We start from the raw sequence: 7374 nt of genomic DNA, 5'->3' as shown, positions 1-7374 counted from the left end.
CAGGCCAGACCAGGGACATCCACCTGGCTTTTAATGGTAACAGCTCTGCTGCTGCAGGGCCATTGATATAGATAAGGCTCCTGGTGGCAGCACAGGCCAGGACCCCTCCATGGTCCCAGGTGGCCTCACCAGCCACTCACATCAGGCTGTACCTTCCTACCCTTTACTCTCCAGCTTTGCCTCTCTTCATTGTGCCCTCATCCTTCTGTTTCTCTTTCTCTTTCATTTCTCCACCACTGACTTGTTCCTCTTAGTGGTGCCTGGGGTCTCTGAGTGTCTGGAGAGACCTCAGGAGTGCTATGCCCCACTTGTGCATTACGGCATTGGGCAGGGGTCATCTTGGCCATGGTCTGCTCCCCCAGGCCAGTGTGACACCGGACTGGTGGTCATTTCAGGCTAGCTCCCTGTTCAAACTCCATGGAACTGGCCTGGTGGTTGTCATGGGCTTACTTCTAGCCTGGCCAGCCCAAGTGGCCCCTTGCCAGGGTCATTTGTCTCCTGCCCAAGGCCACAGTCTCAGGTGGGGTTCTTCTAGTCTTCAGTTTGCTCCCTGTCCTGGGAGCCCAACTGTGACTGTCTGGCGCTGGGAGTGATGGTCATCTCAGCCTGTCTGTTTTCAGGAAATGTTAGGTCACTAATTTGATGTTCATAGGTCAGAATACTGAGTTTAGACATAGCATCTCTCTTCCCTGCCACCTACTAACCACAACAGCCACACCTGCAATGCTTTTAGGGGCAGGTATTTTGCAGTTTTATGTTGGACCATTAGTCATGTTTGACAAAGCGCTTTATTAATTTCTGCACTGCCATGATCTCTCTCCTCTCTGAAGCCTCTGTGGATTCTTCCTCTAAAACATCCTTTAATGTTCCCATCACTGAGGGTTTGAGGGGAGCTGGTTCCTACAGTTGTCTATCTAAAAGGCTACTTCCTTTCATTTAGAATTTCATATTCTATACCATTTATATGTCTTCTAACACATAGCTGGAGATGAATCTCAGTGGTTCAGGAGAGTGAGGGTGCTTGTGAAAAATCAGCTCCCAGATCAGACATGTGGGTGGAAACTGGCCACGTTAAGACTGCCCACATCATGGATACTGGGAGTTGTAGAAAATTTGGGTTTGTTTTCCTCTTGATTTGGGGAGCTGGTCCACAGACAGCGCCTAGCACCAAATCCTGCCTCTTGGACACCCGGAATCTGTTTTAGGTGTGGTGACATACCAGGGAAGAAGTCAGAATCATCCATGTTTGTGGAAAGACATCACTGGGAAGATGATGTTTGAGCAAAGATTCTGAGAGAGTGCGCAGAATTTCCTTCACAGGCCTCTGCTTAGAGAGTGCTCAGACTCTCCTCCATAGGCCTCTACCTAGAGGACAGAACACAGAGTTCACAGGTGGGAAGCCAGCATCTATCTGGCATTTTCACGGAACACAAAGGTGGCTGTTGTGCATATAGTGAGGTTGTGTTTGAGCAGCAGGTTGAGAACAACTGAGATGAAGTTAGAGAAGAAAGGAAGTTAGCTTGCAGAAGGTCATGTTGTTCCACCCAGTGGCTTTGCATTTTATTCAGAATGTGTGGGCAACCCTGAAGGTTAGGGCTCATCTGCCCAACTTACATATAGATGCAGAGGCTTTATGCAGCAGCCACAGCTCTTTGGGATGTGTGTGTTGGCAGTACACCAGGGGATGCCCTAGTGATTTTACATCCAGGGCTGAGTGAGCCCAGATGGGTGTGGTTCGCTGAACCCTCAGGGGACTGGAGCTTGGCCATAGTAATTACCCCGATCCACCATGGAGCCTCATGCTCAGGGTCTTTAAAGACCCCAGATTACTTGTGGCAGTCTTGTTCTGCTCTGTGAGGATACAGACATGGGAGACTACAAGTATTTTCTCTGAGCTTCTCATGCAGCAATTCTTTTCCTACAAATATGCCTGAAGGCAGTAATTAGAGATGTGGTCAAGAACTCTGCATAAATATGTTCCCCTTTTACCTGTATTGGTAAATAAGCTGAGGGGAAAACCTAATATCCTCATACCATAAAGGAAATGATAGTGTAAAATATAGTGTCTTAAATGTAATACATAGTGTTTTAGATTTTAAAATTTGCCAAATAGCAAATGATATGAAAAGGTTACAATACAACTGTAAATTAAAAAAAAAACAACCCAACAGGATTAACTATGGCCATATGTGCTATAATTTTAGTTTGTAAAAACTCAAGAAAAAGGAAAAGTTTCTCCTGAAAAGAGAACTGGGCTTGAATACATCAACACATTGTTACTTGTGTATTTTCAAAGGTTTCTCTAGCTCTATGTATTCCTAGTCAGAACAATATGTTACAAAGTAGCTGTCTCCTAATACATATGATAACAACAGAATTTCTACACAAAATAACTATCTAAAACTGAGTGCATGCATAAACTACTTTTGTCAGTGAATGTGTAAAATCCAATGTGAAGATCTACGGCTTCAGGCTTCAGAGTGACTGTTCTAACTCTTTGGAAAGCCATTGATATGTATCGAATTTGAGCCCAATTAATTTCAGTGCATGATGGTTTTAATTTGCAAGTTTTTATAATAAAGTTTAAGAAAATACGATTGAAGAGCAAGCTGACATCCAAATACTTGCTGTTATGAAGAAGTTCTGTTGTGTTTAACTTTCGTTTTTTAAACAGTGATTATAAAGATAAGGAAAAGAATAGGCACTGTCAGGTTAATTTTAAAACTTGGCTTGTAGGCTTATTAAAAAACATCTTTAAAAGAAAATAAGATCACACACAATCTTTTTATAGCAGGGTGACAAATGTGTCATTAGGTAAAGTGCATGTTGGCATAAAAATGAATGTAATTTATATTTGAATTTTTGGCTAATCAAATGACATATGTTTTATTGTCTTGCAGTTATATTAATGAGCAATATTTAATTAAAAGCTAATTGAATATTCCAGGAGGCAATTATCTTGCAATAGAGATGCCAAATCTGACAGGGGGAGGCAGGTGAGCAGAAAGTAGAAATCGTGTAATTATTCCCCTTGGAGATGGAAAGGAGAGCCCACACCTATCATAGAAAGACTTGTGAAGTTTCCAACCCAAACTGCACTGTATCCTTCCTTGAACTTCATTCAAACTTTCTCCATCACACAAGCCACATGGAACGAGAGCAAAGGCAGGTGCTGTTTATTAGCTCACAGATAAAGCTCCATAGATGTCCTTTGACCCTAACCCAGGAGAGTTAATCTCCCTCTTCTCATTCATGCTGACCCTGTTACCAACTGTGTGGGTCACACTTTATAAGCGTAATTGTCCAGATGAGGATGTGGTGGGATTGAGAAACGAAGTCTCTGTAGATATACAAATTTTGGATATACCTTCCCTTTTAGACAGAATCTACACAATTTCTGTGACTCAAGAAATACGAAGGAAGAGAACACGCTGCACACCTCTGGTTTTAGGAGAAGGGAAGTGGAAATATTGACTGACTTCAACATGGTGTCTTTGAGCTGTGGTTCTGCTGCCCTGAGCATATGTTTGATGGAGAAGCAGAGAGTAAATGGTCAGCAAGACACAGAGTTAAGCATTCAGCTGCTGTCCAAGACTATTGGTCAGTAGTCATGGACACCCTGCAGGATGGCAAGCTGACTTTGCTTTGCTTTTATTTTAATCTGTGATGTAACCCCCTAGCTCCCTCCCACAAGAAAGCTCAGTGGGCTGGGGAGATAGATCAGTTAGTAAAGTGATTATCAGGCAAGCATAAGGACCGAAGTTCAATTCCTCTTGCTGGGAGGGCAGAGACAGGAGGATCAAAGGGGCTTGTTGGGCAGCCAGTGTAGCTGAATCAGTAAGTTCTAGAATCAGCAAGAAGGGCCTGTTTCAAACAATAAGGTGGAGGGCTGGTGACATGGCTCAATGGGTAAAGTGTTTGTGACAAGCCTTGATCCTTAGGACCCACATAGAATAAGGAGAAAATTACTCCCACAAGGCCACACATGAACACACACACACACACACACACACACGCACCACACTTGCAGGCACACATGCATACATGCACACACAGATATAATAATAATAATTAAAAACGAGAGGTGAAGATGACACCTGACATTTGCCACTGGTGTGGCTCCATCCCATCCCAATCCAAGCATACATATACATATGTACATAGAGACAAAGAATGACAATGTGGTGGTTTGAATATGAATGACCCTCATAGGCTTATATGTTTGGATGGTTGGTCCTCAGTGGAACTGTTTAGGAAGGAGTAGGAGGTGTGGCCTTGTTAGAGTAGATTTGGTCTTGTAGGAGGAAGTATACCCCTGGGTGTAGGTTTTTGAGGTTTCAAAACCCTGTGCCATGCTAAATCTTTCTCTGCCTGCCACGTTTGGATCAGATGTGAGCTCTCAGCTCCTGCTGCAGTGCAATGCCTGTTTGCCTTCCACCATGTTCTCTACTGTGATGAGAATGGACCAACTCTCTGAAGCTGTGATCAAGTCCCCAGTTAAATGCTTCTTCTATAAGTTGCCTTGGTCATTTTTTTTTTCATGGCAACAGAATAGTAACTACAATAGAAAGCTTAGCTAGTAAGTACTGTTAACTTCTCAAAACCCACCAGACTAGTTGTCAGTCAGTCAAGTTTTCTTGTTCCTGTGATTATTTAACTAGGGAGCGTGCTCTTAAGAACAGGACCTCAATAGTAACTTGAAATTTTCTTTTGTATTTTTTTAGCCTATGATTAGAGTTAGGTTTAAAGCTCAGGTGGAGAGTCACAGGCCTGGATTTAGAATTAGAAGAAGTAGAAAAGTGGTACTTGCTTTTAAAAACGTGGGGACACTGACTAGGGTTTCACTTAGTAATTCCCCTATTTATTTAGTTATTTTGAGATAGATTCTCAATGTTTGGCCCCAGATGGCTTAAATTGGATGTATCTTTTAAATACTGAGGCTCTACACTTATGAAGCTCAGCTGCTTCCCTACCCTTCTTTCTGTGTTGCATGCACATGCATGTACAGGTATGTGTACCTATGTCATATGCATGCAGAGACCAGAGAAGGATGCTAGGTGTCTTCCTCAGTTTTGGAGGCAGTATGTTTTCTTGAACGGGAAGCTTGTCATTAAGGATAGGCTGGCTGGCCAGTGATCTGAAAGAGCCACATGCCTTCCTGTCTCTTGGTCTCCCAATGCACAGATTACAGGTACATGCATTTGTGTCTAGTTTTTATACAGGGTGCTGGGGATTGGAACTCAGTTTACCCATGGAGATTTCTTCTCAGTCCTGGGGGTATAGCTTTTAATCATCCTCTACACTATATTCTCAGGGTCTTTGTTCTTTCTTCCAGAGCTACATGAGTGATGTGTGGTAGTGGAGCCTGGATCTTACTTATTTAAAGTCTTGGTGATTTTCCATTTTTAGTCTGCTAAATTCAGTTCTCATTTCTCAGTCTTTATTTCTCATAAGAAACCATAACAACAGACTATTTTAGACCTTGGCATCCGTTCCCATTTGCATATCATCTACAGATTGAGAAGTATATGCTAAGGCTGTTTCGTTCTGTGGGGACACAGTGTAGTCTGGGTGGACAGTGACCTTTGCTCCTCTCTAATCGGTCTCTTCTGTTGCTACAGTTGGCATTTCCCAGACAAGTTGGCCATCTTACTCTCCTTGTTTCTGGGCTTAGATATTCTTAGTGATTCGTTTTGTGGATCTTTTTGGTTTTAAGTTGAACAATAAAGAATTCCCAATCTTAGTGCCGAGGAGATGGCGCCGTTATTAGCATGCTCGTTCTGAAAGCCTGAGAGGCTGAGTTTGTGTTTCCAGTGCTGCAGGAGCAGAGGCAGACTTCCAGAGCTGCTGACTAACCAATCTAGCCACTGGTACGTTCTTAGTCCAATGAGAGACTCTCTCAAACAAACAAACAAACAAACAAACAAACAAACAAACAAACAAACCAAACCTAAGATAGAGAACATCCAGTGTGGACTTCTGGCCTTCAGACACGTGCACACATGTGCACACACATGCACAAGTACACACACACACACCCACACGTTAAAAAATGAAACAATAGCAACAAAAACAATATCCAATCTCTTTGCTCCTTCTTAATCCACTTACTGCTTAAGTTTCCCCTCCCATAGCCTTGGAAATATCTATGAACGTTGGGTAGATATTAATTTTAAAAAATTCCCTACCTAACTTACTATAAACAACAACAGGCACCCATGTCTTCTGAAGTCCTCAACTAAAAAAAAAAAGTCTGTATTTTGCAATACTGCTGCTGGTCCATCCAAAGAAATTAGACAGTAAAATGGGATTCAGTATTTAATCTGGGGATAAAGCCAAGACTTAGGTAGAGATGCTTGCAGAGCAGATTAGATTTGCAATCTGAAAGCCCACACAGCCAGCTGGGCAAAGATATATTAATGGTGTCCTGAAATGTGATTTCTGACATTTCCTTTAGTCACAGGGATGAGCAATGAAAACATGATCCTCTTTGAGCTCCAGAGGAGCTTATAGTAAACTCCAGATATGAAAAGGGACGCGGTCTTTTTATTACCACTCTGTCATTATCTCGCATTAACAGCCATAATTAGTCTGAGCCAGACTATCATCCGCTATTGAAATATCCCAAACTAATTAGACATGAGATATGTTACTGGGACGAGATCAGGAGACCAAAAATGCATAGGAACCAGGCATTCTGCGATGATGAATGTGAGTCATAATAATGTTTCTGGAATAAATTAAAAGCAAGACAAAAGACAGAATAAAGTCAGTCAGGGAGGAGGAGCCAGGGTCCTCCTTCTTCAAAGAGTGAAATCACACACTGTAAAATTCAGCTGTGGGAAGGGCCACCACAGCGTCTATACTATGACCAGGGCTCCCAGTGACAGTTCTTGCTATGATTTAATGTAAGCCACACAGAAGCCACACCAGACATTGTACCCGAAATAATATAAAAGAAGTTTGCTTTGACTTAAAGCTCAGAGATTTTGGTCCATGCTCAGTGGGTTCTGTCATTTTTAAGTCTGTAGTAAAGTTGTCCACCATGACAGAGAGTGAGATATGTGACACTACTCACCTTGTGGCAGCTGGAAGGGAGAAGAGGAAGGGCTGGGGTTCTACTACCCTCCTTATGGGCACACCTTCATGATTTACCTTCCTCTTCTTCTCTTGGTCATACTTCTCCTTCCTCCCCCTCCCCCTCCTTCCCCTCCTCCTCCTCTTCTCCTCCTCATTATTTATTATTATCTTGTGTTTCTGTGTTTGTGGCTCTGTGTGTGTACCTGTCAGTGTAGAGGCTAGAGTGATCAGATCCTCCTCAATCTAGAGTTACAAACAGTTATGGGTCATCCAATATGGGAGCTGGGACCTGAA

The 7374-nt window shown here is 42.7% G+C and overlaps 1 pseudogene; it reads right to left on the bottom strand.

Moving 5' to 3' along the window:
• Window positions 1-622: 622 nt before the first annotated feature.
• Window positions 623-740, bottom strand: LOC115031420 (annotated as a pseudogene).
• Between the last annotated feature and the right edge of the window lie 6634 nt (window positions 741-7374).

This window comes from Mus caroli, chromosome 6, assembly GCF_900094665.2.
Source record: "Mus caroli chromosome 6, CAROLI_EIJ_v1.1, whole genome shotgun sequence".
Taxonomy (NCBI): domain Eukaryota; kingdom Metazoa; phylum Chordata; class Mammalia; order Rodentia; family Muridae; genus Mus; species Mus caroli.
Note: the sequence above shows the minus strand (reverse complement) of the source record. Positions and strands in the feature narration are given on the sequence as shown.